Here is a 13068-nt window from a genome sequence, read left to right on the forward strand (position 1 = left end):
ACTAACGGTGTATTCTTAAACGTCATAGACACTGTTTTCAAACTTTACTACAGAACTCAGTAATTCTGCTGACATGCATATAATCTGTGTAGTGTAATGTAGAAAGTATATATGACGGTAGTATCTGTTCCTGAAAGAACAGTTACCGTGGATGACCATGCAGCTTTGCTAGAAATGAAATGATAATTAAATGGACACCCTAGCTGCAAACAGGCGTTCATGTACTTCATTGGGGACATGTTGAAAATGTGTGCCCCGACCGGGACTCGAACCCGGGATCTCCTGCTTACATGGCAGACGCTCTATCCATCTGAGCCACCGCGGGCACAGAGGATAGTGCGTCTGCAGGGACTTATCCCTTGCACGCTCCCCGTGAGATCCACATTCCCAACATGTCCACACCACTACATTCGTAGTGCGCCTAATAGATGTTTGCCCATCATACTCATTACTCGTGGCAGATTAATCTACCAAGTCCCGTACGAGTTCGGGCATAGCGTGTGCGTTCGCACAAGAAGGTCAATGGCCGGGAAGCCACATTTTAAGTATATATGACGGTAGTATCTGTTCCCGAAAGAACAGTTACTGTGGATGACCATGCAGCTTTGCTAGAAATGAAATGATAATTAAATGGACACCCTAGCTGCAAACAGGCGTTCATGTACTTCATATGATGGGCAAACATCTATTAGGCGCACTACGAATGTAGTGGTGTGGACATGTTGGGAATGTGGATCTCACGGGGAGCGTGCAAGGGATAAGTCCCTGCAGACGCACTATCCTCTGTGCCCGCGGTGGCTCAGATGGATAGAGCGTCTGCCATGTAAGCAGGAGATCCTGGGTTCGAGTCCCGGTCGGAGCACACATTTTCAACATGTCCCCAATCAAGTACATGAACGCCTGTTTGCAGCTAGGGTGTCCATTTAATTATCATTTCAATGTAGAAAGTATTTGTGGGTGATATGTGAAAACCGTCTTCATATGTTATGTTGGAAATCTGTGTGCGATGTTTCACCTTTTTCATAGTTAGGAGAGTAAATGTTTTGGTACCGACTTGTTATACTTTTTCCATAATCGCCATACGGATAAAATCATTCTAAAATTAAATATTTAACTCTGAAAATCATAGTTAAATATGAAAACATGGATCTAGTTTGCTCCAGGTACCACAAGTGTCCCACTTCGCAGATCCGCAAAATCGATCAGCTTAAAATTTTTTGTAAGAAAACAAAGCACCTGCAGCCGTTCTTATGATGTCATTTATTGTGCAGCTACCAGTTTCGGCGCTTCAATGCACCATCTTGAGGCCTTAGTTGATCTTGAAAGGGTTATATCGAACCATATGTATAATGCATCAGTGTCAAACATTTTGAATGTTTCTCCAGTCAGTTGGAGAGGACATCACAGTTACAGGTAATCTTGAATGAGATTTTTACTCTGCAGCGCAGTGTGCTCTGATATGAAACTTCCTGGCAGATTAAAAATGTGTGCCGGACCGAGACTTGAACTCGGGACCTTTGCCTTTCGCGGGCAACTGCTCTGTGAGGACGGGGCGTGAGTCCTGCTTGGGTAGCCCAGTTGGTAGGATATTAAGGCAAGGCTGCGGGGAAAATGTTAGTAGTACATAAAACATGTACAGGATAACTGAATTAAAGGTCGGTGTCCACATCAACAAGCTTTACAACTAATGAAGATGCCCATATCCCATTCCCCCGTCTCTTTCTGCACTTCTTTCTTCCTCTGTCACTCTGTTCACATCTTTCTCCCACCTCTATCTCCTGCTCCCCATTCTCTCTCTCTCTCTCTCTCTCTCTCTCTCTCCCTCCCTCTCTCACTCTCCCTACTTCTCCTTCCCCTCTCTCTGACCGTTTCCTACTTCCTCTCTCTCTGTACATCTCCTCCTCCCCATCTCTGCCCATCTGCCACTCATCGTCTCTCTCTCTAAATTTCCTACATCATCTCTCTGCGGTGCTCCCCCCCCCCCTGTCCCTGTGCATATCCTCGCTCCCCCTTCTCTCAATCCAGCCACTCCTACCTCCCTCTCTCCATATCTATCCACCACCCAGGCCAATACAGGTCGTTCCTCCGATTCGCCATTGTAAGCATACGTGTTCAGTTGTGTTTTGCTACTAGGCTGTATTTAGCCGATTTTCTGGACAATTATTCGGCATTTGTTGCGAATGTGTATCAGGGTTAGATCCTGTTGTCTACTTGCCAAGTTATGAGCAGCATGGGTGGATCATTTGCGTGCACAAGCCGCGCTTTCTGAGAACGTCTTGTGTAAGTTACTTACTTACACAACACCCTTGTCGTACACAATAGCCTACACATCAGGGGCTTGAAGGAGAAAAAGAATATAAAAAAACACACACACTCACACACACACTTCTTTCCCCTGACCTATAGGTTGCCAGGCAAAGCAGGTTGATAAGGCAAAGCGATATTCCAACACATCACACCTACAGAACATGCCCATCATGCAGGGCAGCCTTTATTCTAAGAGCTGGAAAAAAAATTTTTCTCATATTTCCGCTCCTGTTGGAGCTAGAAGATTATAAACCCGCACAGTGTTGTTTCTCATGAAGTCTGCTGTAACTGTACCAAATTTGGTCGAAATGGATTGAGGTGTGTTGAAACAGATCCCAGATATACACACATACTCTGCTTTATAGATATAAAGATTAAATTTTCCTTGTAGTGAAATTCTATTTGCTCAAGATTGGTCTGTGTTTCAGTAAACTAGTATTTGTGAACGAGGGATCATTGTCCTTAATTAAATTAGTAAGTAAAATGTATGTCTTTTGTGTTATTTTTGGCCTCACCATACTCAGCGTTTATCATTTGAGGTTAAGTCGTTCTGCAGTTGGTAACAATAATTATTTGCTAGATCTTGACTTGTAATTTTCCGTTAATCACTTTTACTGCAACTGCTTACTTCTAGAATTATTTCATAATTTCATTTTGGCTCACAAGCATGGGGCAATATTTGTCGTTTTTTCAAAATGGTTCAAATGGCTCTGAGCACTATGGGACTCAACATCTTAGGTCATAAGTCCCCTAGAACTTAGAACTACTTAAACCTAACTAACCTAAGGACATCACACACACCCATGCCCGAGGCAGGATTCGAACCTGCGACCGTAGCAGTCCCGCGGTTGTCGTTTTTTAAATTATTTTATACTCATGTATTTCCATAATTGCTGTTAATTCTGTATTTTCTCACTATAAAATTTATCTTCTTCTTAATAAACTGCTCTTTTTGATACTTTGTTTTGTGGTCACAGTATGTTTTCAGGCCCCAGCCAGCACTTCAGTGTTGTTACAAAATGGCGCCGAGATATCGTCATGTGAAAGACAACTCATGAAGAGTCAGGATGACTGTCATGCACCGTCAGGATGTCAGTCACTACCAGCTGTGACTTGAAGTCACAGTTGTTCTTCAGTTTGGAAATTAGTGCACGCCAAGGAGGCGTTGTAGTTAAATAAAGTGTATTCAAACTTGATTGTTAATTCTTCCCTGTCGACCGCAGGACACGAAACTGCTATTATCCGACCAATGACGCAGGATGACACAGAATGTTGCGAGAAAACCATTACTTTTTCACAGCAACTCCAGAGATGCCTGGAAAAATTTTGGACTAGTTCGACTACAATCTGAATGTTTGTCATGTGTCTGCTGAAGGTAAAATTGAACATTTGTGTCTGCCTCTGTAGCTGAGTGGTGAGCGCGTCTGACTGCCATGCAGTGGGCCTGGGTTCTATTCCCGGCTGGCTCGGAGATTTTCTCTGCTCACTGACTGGGTGTTGTGTTCTCCTCATCATTACTTCATCATCATCAACACGCAACTCGTCCAATGTGGCGTCAAATGAAAAGGCTTGCAACTCGGCTGCCGATTTATCCCAGGCGGATTCTTCGGGTCATCAATGCCATACGATTATCATCATGAACACTTATGAAAGAAAACGAAACTTTTATGCCAAACGTAAGAGTAGGTACGAAGGGGTTGCAATTTACTCGTTGCACACTACGGCCATCCTCCAATTTGATAGTCAGACGTGGTAGGACGAAACATTGATGACCTCTATGTCTGCCTTCACTTCCCATGCACCTCAAGATGAAACCACTGCCACGTCCGAACTACCCACAAAGCTGGATACCGCACGATTCGTCAGCCATCCAAATGCAGACACCACAATGAAACGCCTTTCAAACTCCGTCAGGTGCTGATAACGCTGTCTCACGAAAGAACGTGTAATCTCCGTGTCCTTTACAGTGACCAGTCGATATCTGATGCTGTCCATGCCCCCCGTGTATCCTACATGGCGTGTTACAACACTATACATTCTGTTTGTCGATGGTGTGTACCGATAATAAGTTAGATCGATATTCGGCCATGTCACTTTTCTCCTCAGGCAGTGTATATACTATCTCCTTGAGAGGAAAGGAAATATGTTGTTTATTATAAAGCTTAACACACCATGCTATTATAATGGATTCCTTAGAAGACTGTAACATATAACATGCAGGAAAATATGATTTTATGTTACATTTCTTTTCCTGCGTATAAAACGTTGTTGTAACCAGGGAACGTTGTGTTCCGATGGTGAGTAGATTTTTATCCTGGAGAGGGCACGGCCACGTGTAAAGTGGCCAACCACAAATAAAATTTATAAAATTTGCAGCTGTGTCCAGAACAGTTATTTGTGGATGGAGGGATGGCAACTGCAATTCCTAAATTAAAAGCATATGGCCTATATTCCACCTTCAAAATCAACGTCCAACGAAGGTTTATTTACTCACGGTTTCTCTTCTCAACACCGATTAATTAGTCAGTCGCATTCTGGTACAGAAATAATAGCGAGCCGGAAGCTTCAGCGGACTGGAAGAGATGGCGGAAACAGCGGCGATGAAGGGCTCGGGCCGTTTAATACGACCCGCCCTGCGCGCGGATTTAATTTAAACCGCAGCGTTGCCCCGGGACATAACAAGAGTAAGGCTCGCATTATTGGACTCGGAGCCCCCGCGGCCCGTGCTGGGTCCCCCACAGCACTGCAGCGTTCATTAGCTAAGCCAGCGCGCCCTCGCTCCAGTCTAATGCCTTCTCTCCAGCTCCGCTGTTAGCTGACTAATTGGGCGTTTAACCATCGCGGCGAAGCGCTGGGCGCCCGGTAGTCCGCCGCGAAGCAAAGAACGCCACGTTCCGCCGCGGAAGCGTTCCGATAGCGGAACCGGAAATCTCGAGAACAGAGGGCAACAATAGTTGCATAATTTATTAATTTACTCGCCGATTGCTCAGCGTTGTCTGGTTATTTACTTACCCCATTTCTATTGAAACAAATCACTTACCTCACAAAAATCTTCGCTGCTCAAGCTACTGCAATACAGCGAGCGCCACTACTGGCAGCTAAATAAAAGATTCAAACTACTGAAGGCACTAACTACTGATAGGCACAGTTAGCAAATGAAAGATTTTAATAGAGAACAAACAATGTATTTACTTTAATAATGTTGAAAACTCATAATATACATAACAGATCATTGTATATCTTACAAATTTCCAAACTCCGCCATCTCTCTCCCCACATCCACCACTGCTGGCGGCTCACCTCCAACTGCGCAACGCTACGCGCTGTTCACATCCAGCTGCCGCTGCCCAACACTACAATGGCAGACAACAATGCAAACTAGCCACAGACTGCACACAGCACAGCCAGTGATTCTCACACAGAGCGCTATGTAACGTTGCCAATAAGAAAACATAAACAGCCTACTTACATAGCCCCCATACTCCCCACAAAAAATTTTACAAATTGTTTTGGGCACTGGCCAATACAGATTTGAAAAAAATTTTCATAATTACAATAACAAAGATAATAAAATACAATGTTGGTCAAAAGCTAAAATTTTCTACAGTCCATAAAGACAGTCCTAATCATTCATCACAATAAAACTGCAGTGTTTTTCTCAAAGTCTGAGCAGTAAAAGAAAATGCACACGGAAGTAATGGATTTCCATACAGTCTTGAAGAAGTAGTGTTGTCCTTCCAACGGAAAGACAGTGCTGACTCTCGACATGCAGACAGGTAATGCGCCACAACAGAGCAAACCCACAGCAGAGTCAGTCGAAGTTTTGAAGAATATTGGTAGGTAGGTCATCACAGAGTAGACCCACTGTAGTCCCGGTAGAGATTACAGTATTGGTGGGCCACCAGGGGTGCACACCCACTGCAGTCCTTGTAGAATTAATGGTATTGGTGGGCCATCAAAGATGCAGACCCACTGTAGTCCATGTAGAGACGGCCAGCAGCCACTTGTTGCGACTGTGCAGGTGCACAATCACCATCGAAGAGTCTTGCGGAGAATATAGCAAGTCCATAAATCACCACTTGTGCACTCACAAAGTTTTTTGTAATGTCCTTAGAACCAGCAATGCTGTTATCCAGTCCCTTGCTGAATTATTAACACACGTGCAAACACTAACAGTCCCTACTTCTCACATATTGTCCATATACTATGACCAACAGAAACGTGTGCAGTGAAATGTAACGTACAAGTTACTTAATTTGATGAACTGGTGTCAATTACAATTTTATAACAAGTGAATACAATTACAAAGGTCATCCAGCTGCCGCTGCCCAACACTACAATGGCAGACAACAATGCAAACTAGCCACAGACTGCACACAGCACAGCCAGTGATTCTCACACAGAGCGCTATGTAACGTTGCCAATAAGAAAACATAAACAGCCTACTTACACTATATTCAAGGAAAACGATTTAGTTTTCAGTCATAGCGACTGAATTGCCAAAAACAGTAAAACAAGCAGTTTTTCATTTCTAACTGATAAGTCAAATACCAATTATCACATACAAACACTAAGTGATCAAATGTATACGGACACCCCGCAAAAACATGCGTTTTTCATATTAGGTGCATTGTGCTGCCAGCTACTGCCAGGTACTCCATATCAGTGGACTCGGTAGTCTTTAGACATCGTGTGAGAGCAGAATGTGGCGCTCCGCGGAACTCACGGACTTAGAATGTGGTCAGGTGATTGGGTGTCACTTGTGTCATACGTCTGTACGCGAGTTTTCCATACTCCTAAACATCCGTAGGTCCACTGTTTCCGATGTGATAGTGAAGTGGAAACGTGAAGGGACACATAAGCGTACAGTTCGACCTCGTCTGTTGACTAACAGAGACCGCCGACAATTGAAGGGCGGTGCTGTTATGGTATGGTCGCGTTTTTCATGGAGGGCACTTGTTACCCCTTGTTGGTTCAAATGGCTCTGAGCACTATGGGACTTAACATCTTAGGTCATCAGTCCCCTAGAACTTAGAAATACTTAAACCTAACTAACCTAAGGACATCACACACATCCATGCCCGAGGCAGGATTCGAACCTGCGACCGTAGCAGTCCCGCGGTTCCTGACTGCAGCGCCTAGAACCGCACGGCCACCGCTACCCCTTGTTGTTTTGCGTGGCACTGTCACAGCGCAGGCATACACTTTCCACTGTTGAAGAGCAATTCCGGGATGGCGACTGCATCTTTCAACACGATCGAGCACCTGTTTGTAATGCACGGCCTGTGGCGGAGTGGTTACATGACAATAACATCCCTGAAATGGACTGGCCTCCACAGAGCCCTGGCCTGAATCTCACAGAACACCTTTGGGATGCTTTGGAACACAAACTTCGTGCCAGACGTCACCGATCGACATGGATACCTCTCCTCAGTGCAGCACTCCGTGAAGAATGTGCTACCATTTCCCAAGAAACCTTCCAGCACCTTATTGAACGTCTGCGAGAGTGGAAGCTGTCACCAAGACTAAGAGTGAGCCAACACCATATTGAATTCCAGCATTACCGATGGAGGGCGCCACGAACTTGCAAGTCATTTTCATCCAGATGTTGGGATACTTTCGGTCATTTAGTGTAGCTTTAAAATGCCTTCGCCACGAAATATTTTCGTAACTGCATCGTTCTCCCCACCTGTTTCACTCTCTTAGAGGTTGAGTATCCAAACACAGAGAACTGTGTGTCTTTTTTATTTCTAAGAGAGAAACCAAACACACATTTTGATAAGTTTATCTTCAAAAATACTTGCATAACGAAATATTTCCATAAACACTTTCAGTCCTTATTTCACACCCGTAGGGTTTCAGTTTCAAAACAAAGTGAAACACGATTTGTTAGTTCTAACCGAGAAGTCAAATTTTTATTTTCGTGCTTTCGTAATGAAATATTTCATACAACACTTAAACACGTATTTTTTTGTTTCAAACCGAGGAAGCAAACACCAGTTTTCATAGGTCTAACTTTAAAAATACTTTAGTAGTTCCTTAATAGCGATGTATTTTCGAAAAATGTTTTACTCACTAATTTATCCCCATAGGGATAACCTTTCAAAAAATGCCAAAATATGTATTTCTTTATTTCTGACCGAGAAACTAAATACCGATTTTTGTAGGTGTGCTATCAAAATTCACTTTACATTGATACTTTTTGAAAAACGTTGTAACCCTTGCTTCAGCCCCTTAGGGATGGAATTTCGAAAAATCCTTTCTTAAACGTAGCCTACAGCATAAGACCAGCAGCTTCTGCATATTTAAAGTTCCTATTATTAGCGTTTTTGGCTTGCCCATAATGCGCCAGTCAGTAAGTCAGTCAGTTGGGGCATTATCTTTTACATATATACTGATCAGCCAGAACATTATGACAACCCTTCTAATAGCTGGTACTTCCACCTTTGGCATGGATTAGATTAGATTAGATTACATTAGTTTTTCGTTCCATAGATCCATGCTGAGGAGATCCTCGTGGATGTGGAACATGTCATTTTTTTAAGCTAAAGTAACAATACTAATAGTATGAGTATATAAAATACATCATTTTTTAAGCTGATTTAACAATACTAATAGTCAGAGTATATACAATACATCATTTGTTTCTATTAAAAAATTCGTCAATGGAGTAGGAGTTGGCCACTAGTAAGTCTTTCAGGCTCCTTTTAAAATGATTTTTATTTGTAACTAATTTTTTTATGTTTGCTGGCAAATTATTGAAGATGAGTGTACCTGAGTAGTGGACTCCATTTTGAACTAAAGTAAATGCTTTTAAGTCCTTGTGCAGATCATTTTTGCTCCTTGTATTGTATGTATGAACTGAGCTGTTTGTTGGAAAAAGAGATTTATTAGCCGGCCGAAGTGGCCACGCGGTTCTGGCGCTGCAGTCTGGAACCGCGAGACCGCTACGGTCGCAGGTTCGAATCCTGCCTCGGGCATGGATGTGTGTGATGTCCTTAGGTTAGTTAGGTTTAACTAGTTCTAAGTTCTAGGGGACTAATGACCTCAGCAGTTGAGTCCCATAGTGCTCAGAGCCATTTGAACCATTTGATTTAGAGATTTATTATTTGGGACAAATTTCATTAAGGGGTAAATATACTGATTGGCAGTAGTTAGTACACCCAGTTCTTTGAAGAGGTTTCTACAGGACGTCTGTGAATTTACTCCAGAAATAATACGTATTAAACCCTTTTGGACTCTGAAAACGTTTGTTTGACTTGAAGAGTTACCCCAAAATATTACACCATATGTCATTATGGAATGAAAGTAGGCAAAGTATGCAAGGTTTTTCATTTTTATGTCGCCTATGTCTGCTAACACGCGAATTGCAAATACAGATTTGTTAAGGCGTTTCTGCAGTTCTGTGGTGTGCTCCTCCCAACTGAATTTATTATCAAGTTGTAATCCCAGGAATTTAAGACTGTCAACTTCTTCTATCTGCTCTTCTTCACACTTTATACATATGCTGGGTGGAAACCTCTTACAGGTTCTGAATTGCATATAGTGAGTCTTTTCGAAGTGTAATGTCAGTGAGTTGGCTTTAAACCATTTATTAATATCCATGAAAATATCATTAGCAGATCTTTCTAGAACTACACTTGACATACTATTTATTGCGATACTTGTGTCATCTGGAAACAAAACGAACTCTGCTTCTGGCAGTGTAATTGATGAGAGATCATTAATGTACACAAGTAAAAGCAATGGCCCTAAGAAGGATCCTTGTGGGACACCACATGTAATTTCTTCCCGTTCTGATGATGACTGATGACTTAATTCACTAGTCCGTTGCACTGGCACCCTTTGTTTCCTGTTAGCGAGGTATGGCTTGAACCATTTTGCAGCACTGCCCGTGACACCATACAATTCTAATTTATTTAAAAGGCTGTTGTGGTTCACACAATCAAATGCCTTTGACAAATCACAGAAAATACCTGCTGCTTGTAATTTGTTATTTAATGAATTAAGTTCATTTTCACTGTAGGTGATATCAGAACCCTTCAGAAATCCAAACTGTGTTTTTGATAATATATTATTAGTGGTCAGATGGTTGAGAAGCTGCCTGGACATTACTTTTTCTGAAATTTTTGAGAATGGTGGCAAAAGTGAAATCGGTCAGTAGTTTGATGGTATCTCTTTATCCCCTTTCTTGAATAGAGGCTTAACATCTGCATATTTTAGCCAGTCAGGAAATGTACCAGTTATAATTGACTGGTTACACAAGTAACTTAGAATTGTACTGAACTCACAAGAACATGCCTTAATTAACTTTGTTGATATTTCATCATAACCACTAGAATGCTTTGTTTTTAAAGATTTTATTATGAAAGTTATTTCTTTTGGTGAAGTGAGTGACATATTCATGTACCTTAAGCTATTTGTAAAGGCTAGTTTCTGATATTAAAGGGCATTATTTACTGACCCTGGCAATCCCATTCTATCAGTAACGGATATAAAGTACTTGTTTAAATAGATTTACCACACTATGCCCATCGGTTACTAATGTGTCATCTACCCTTAATGCTATTTGCTCCTGTTCCTTTCTGGTTCTGCCAGTCTCCTCTTTCACTATATCCCATATTGTTTGTATTTTGTTCCCTGACATTGCTATCTTCTTCTCCCAGTGCATTTGTTTAGATGTCTGAATTACTTTTTTTATATATTTTACAGTATTCCTTGTATTTAGCTAAATCATCAGCATTGGAGCTAATCTTGGTCGACAGATAACAGCGGCGACGCATGATGACATGGAAGTAGTGAGGCCTTTGTATACCGCTCGACAGAGTTCCCACCACATCTGCACACATAAGTCACCTAATTCCCGCAAATTCCCGTGAGGGGGCCGATGAGCTCTGAAGCCACGTTCAGTTACGTGAAAGATGTGTTCTATCGGGTTCAGATCTGGCGACTTATGAGGACAGCACATCAATTGGAACTTACCTTGTTGAAAAATGTCACATTGTGAAACATGATCGTCATGAAGGAGTGTACGTTGTCTGCAAACAATGCACGATGCTTTTCGGCCTCGTGGTGCCCTTGCAGGAGCTCCACTGGAACCATGGATGCCTACGTGAATGTCCCCAATGCATAATGGAGCCACCGCCAACTTGTCTGCGTCCCGCAGTGCAGATGTCAAGTAGCTGTTCCCAGGGGAGAAGATGGATTCGCGTCCTCCCATAGACATGATGAAGAAGGTACTCGGACTCATCAGACCATGCAACGCCCTGTCACGGCGCCAGCTTCCGGTGCCCATTTCAGCGGCCGATGTCATGGTATTAGCAGTGGCACAAGCATGGGTCGTCGGCTGCGGAAACTCATCGTTAAGAGTGTTGGGTGCACTGTGCGTTCAGACACACTTGTACTCTGCCCAGCATTAAAGTTACACTACTGGCCATTAAAATTGCTACACCACGAAGATGACGTGCTACAGATGCGAAATTTAACCGACCGGAAGCAGATACTGTGATATGCAAATGATCAGCTTTTCAGAGCATCCACACAAGGTTGGCGCCGGTGCCGACACCTACAACGTGCTGACATGAGGAAAGTTTCCAACCGGATTCTCATACACAAACAGCAGTTGACCGGCGTTGCCTGGTGAAACGTTGTTCTGATGCATCGTGTAAGGAGGAGAAATGCGTACCATCACGTTTCCGACTTTGATAAGGGTCGGATTGTAGCCTATCGCGATTGAGGTTTATCGTATCGCGTTGGTCGAAATCCAATGACTGTTAGCAGAATATGGAATCGGTGGGTTCAGGAGGGTAATACGGAACGCCGTGCTGGATCCAAACAGCCTCGTATCACTAGCAGTCGAGATGACAGGCATCTTATCCGCATGGCTGTAACGGATCATGCAGCCACGTCTCGATCCCTGAGTCAACAGATGGGGACGTTTGAAACACAACAGCCTTCTTCACGAACAGTTCAACGACGTTTGCAGCAGCATCGACTATCAGCTCGGAGACCGTGGCTGCGTTTACGCTGCATCACAGACAGGAGCGCCTGCGATGATGTACTCAACGACGAACCTGGGTGCCCGAATCGCAAAACGTCATTTTTTCGGGTGAATCCAGGTTCTCTTTACAGCAATCATGATGGTCTCGTCCGTGTTTGGCGACATCGCGGTGAACGCACATTGGAAGCGTGTATTCGTCATCGCCGTACTGGCGTATCACCCGGCGTGATGGTATGGGGTGCCATTGTTTACACGTCTTGGTCCCCTCTTGTTCGCATTGACGGCACTTTGAACAGTGGACGTTACATTTCAGATGTGTTACGACCCGTGGCTCTACCCTTCATTCGATCCCTGCGAAACCATACATTTCTGCAGGATAATGCACGACCGCATGTTGCAGGTCCTGTACGGGCCTTTCTGGATACAGAAAATGTTCGACTGCTGCCCTGGCCAGAACATTCTCCGATCTCTCACCAATTGAAAACTTCTGTTCAATGGTGGCTGAGAACTGGCTCGTCACAATACGCCAGCCACTATTCTTCATGAACTGTGGTATCGTGTTGAAGCTGCATGGGCAGCTGTACCTGTACACGCCATCCAAGCTCTGTTAGACTCAATGCTCAGGCGTATGAAGGCCGTTATTACGGCCAGAGGTGGTTGTTCTGGGTACTGATTTCTCAGAATCTATGCACCCAAATTGCGTTAATATGTAATCACACGTCAGTTCTTGTATTATATATTTGTCCAATGAATACCCGTTT

At 43.3% G+C, this 13068-nt stretch overlaps 1 non-coding gene across 1 annotated transcript; it reads right to left on the minus strand.

The window, feature by feature from the left end:
- Positions 1-251: 251 nt before the first annotated feature.
- Trnat-ugu (transfer RNA threonine (anticodon UGU)) lies at positions 252-326 on the minus strand. The gene has a single exon. It is a non-coding gene; the product is annotated as a tRNA-Thr (tRNA).
- Between the last annotated feature and the right edge of the window lie 12742 nt (positions 327-13068).

This window comes from Schistocerca nitens, chromosome 1, assembly GCF_023898315.1.
Source record: "Schistocerca nitens isolate TAMUIC-IGC-003100 chromosome 1, iqSchNite1.1, whole genome shotgun sequence".
Taxonomy (NCBI): Eukaryota; Metazoa; Arthropoda; class Insecta; order Orthoptera; family Acrididae; genus Schistocerca; species Schistocerca nitens.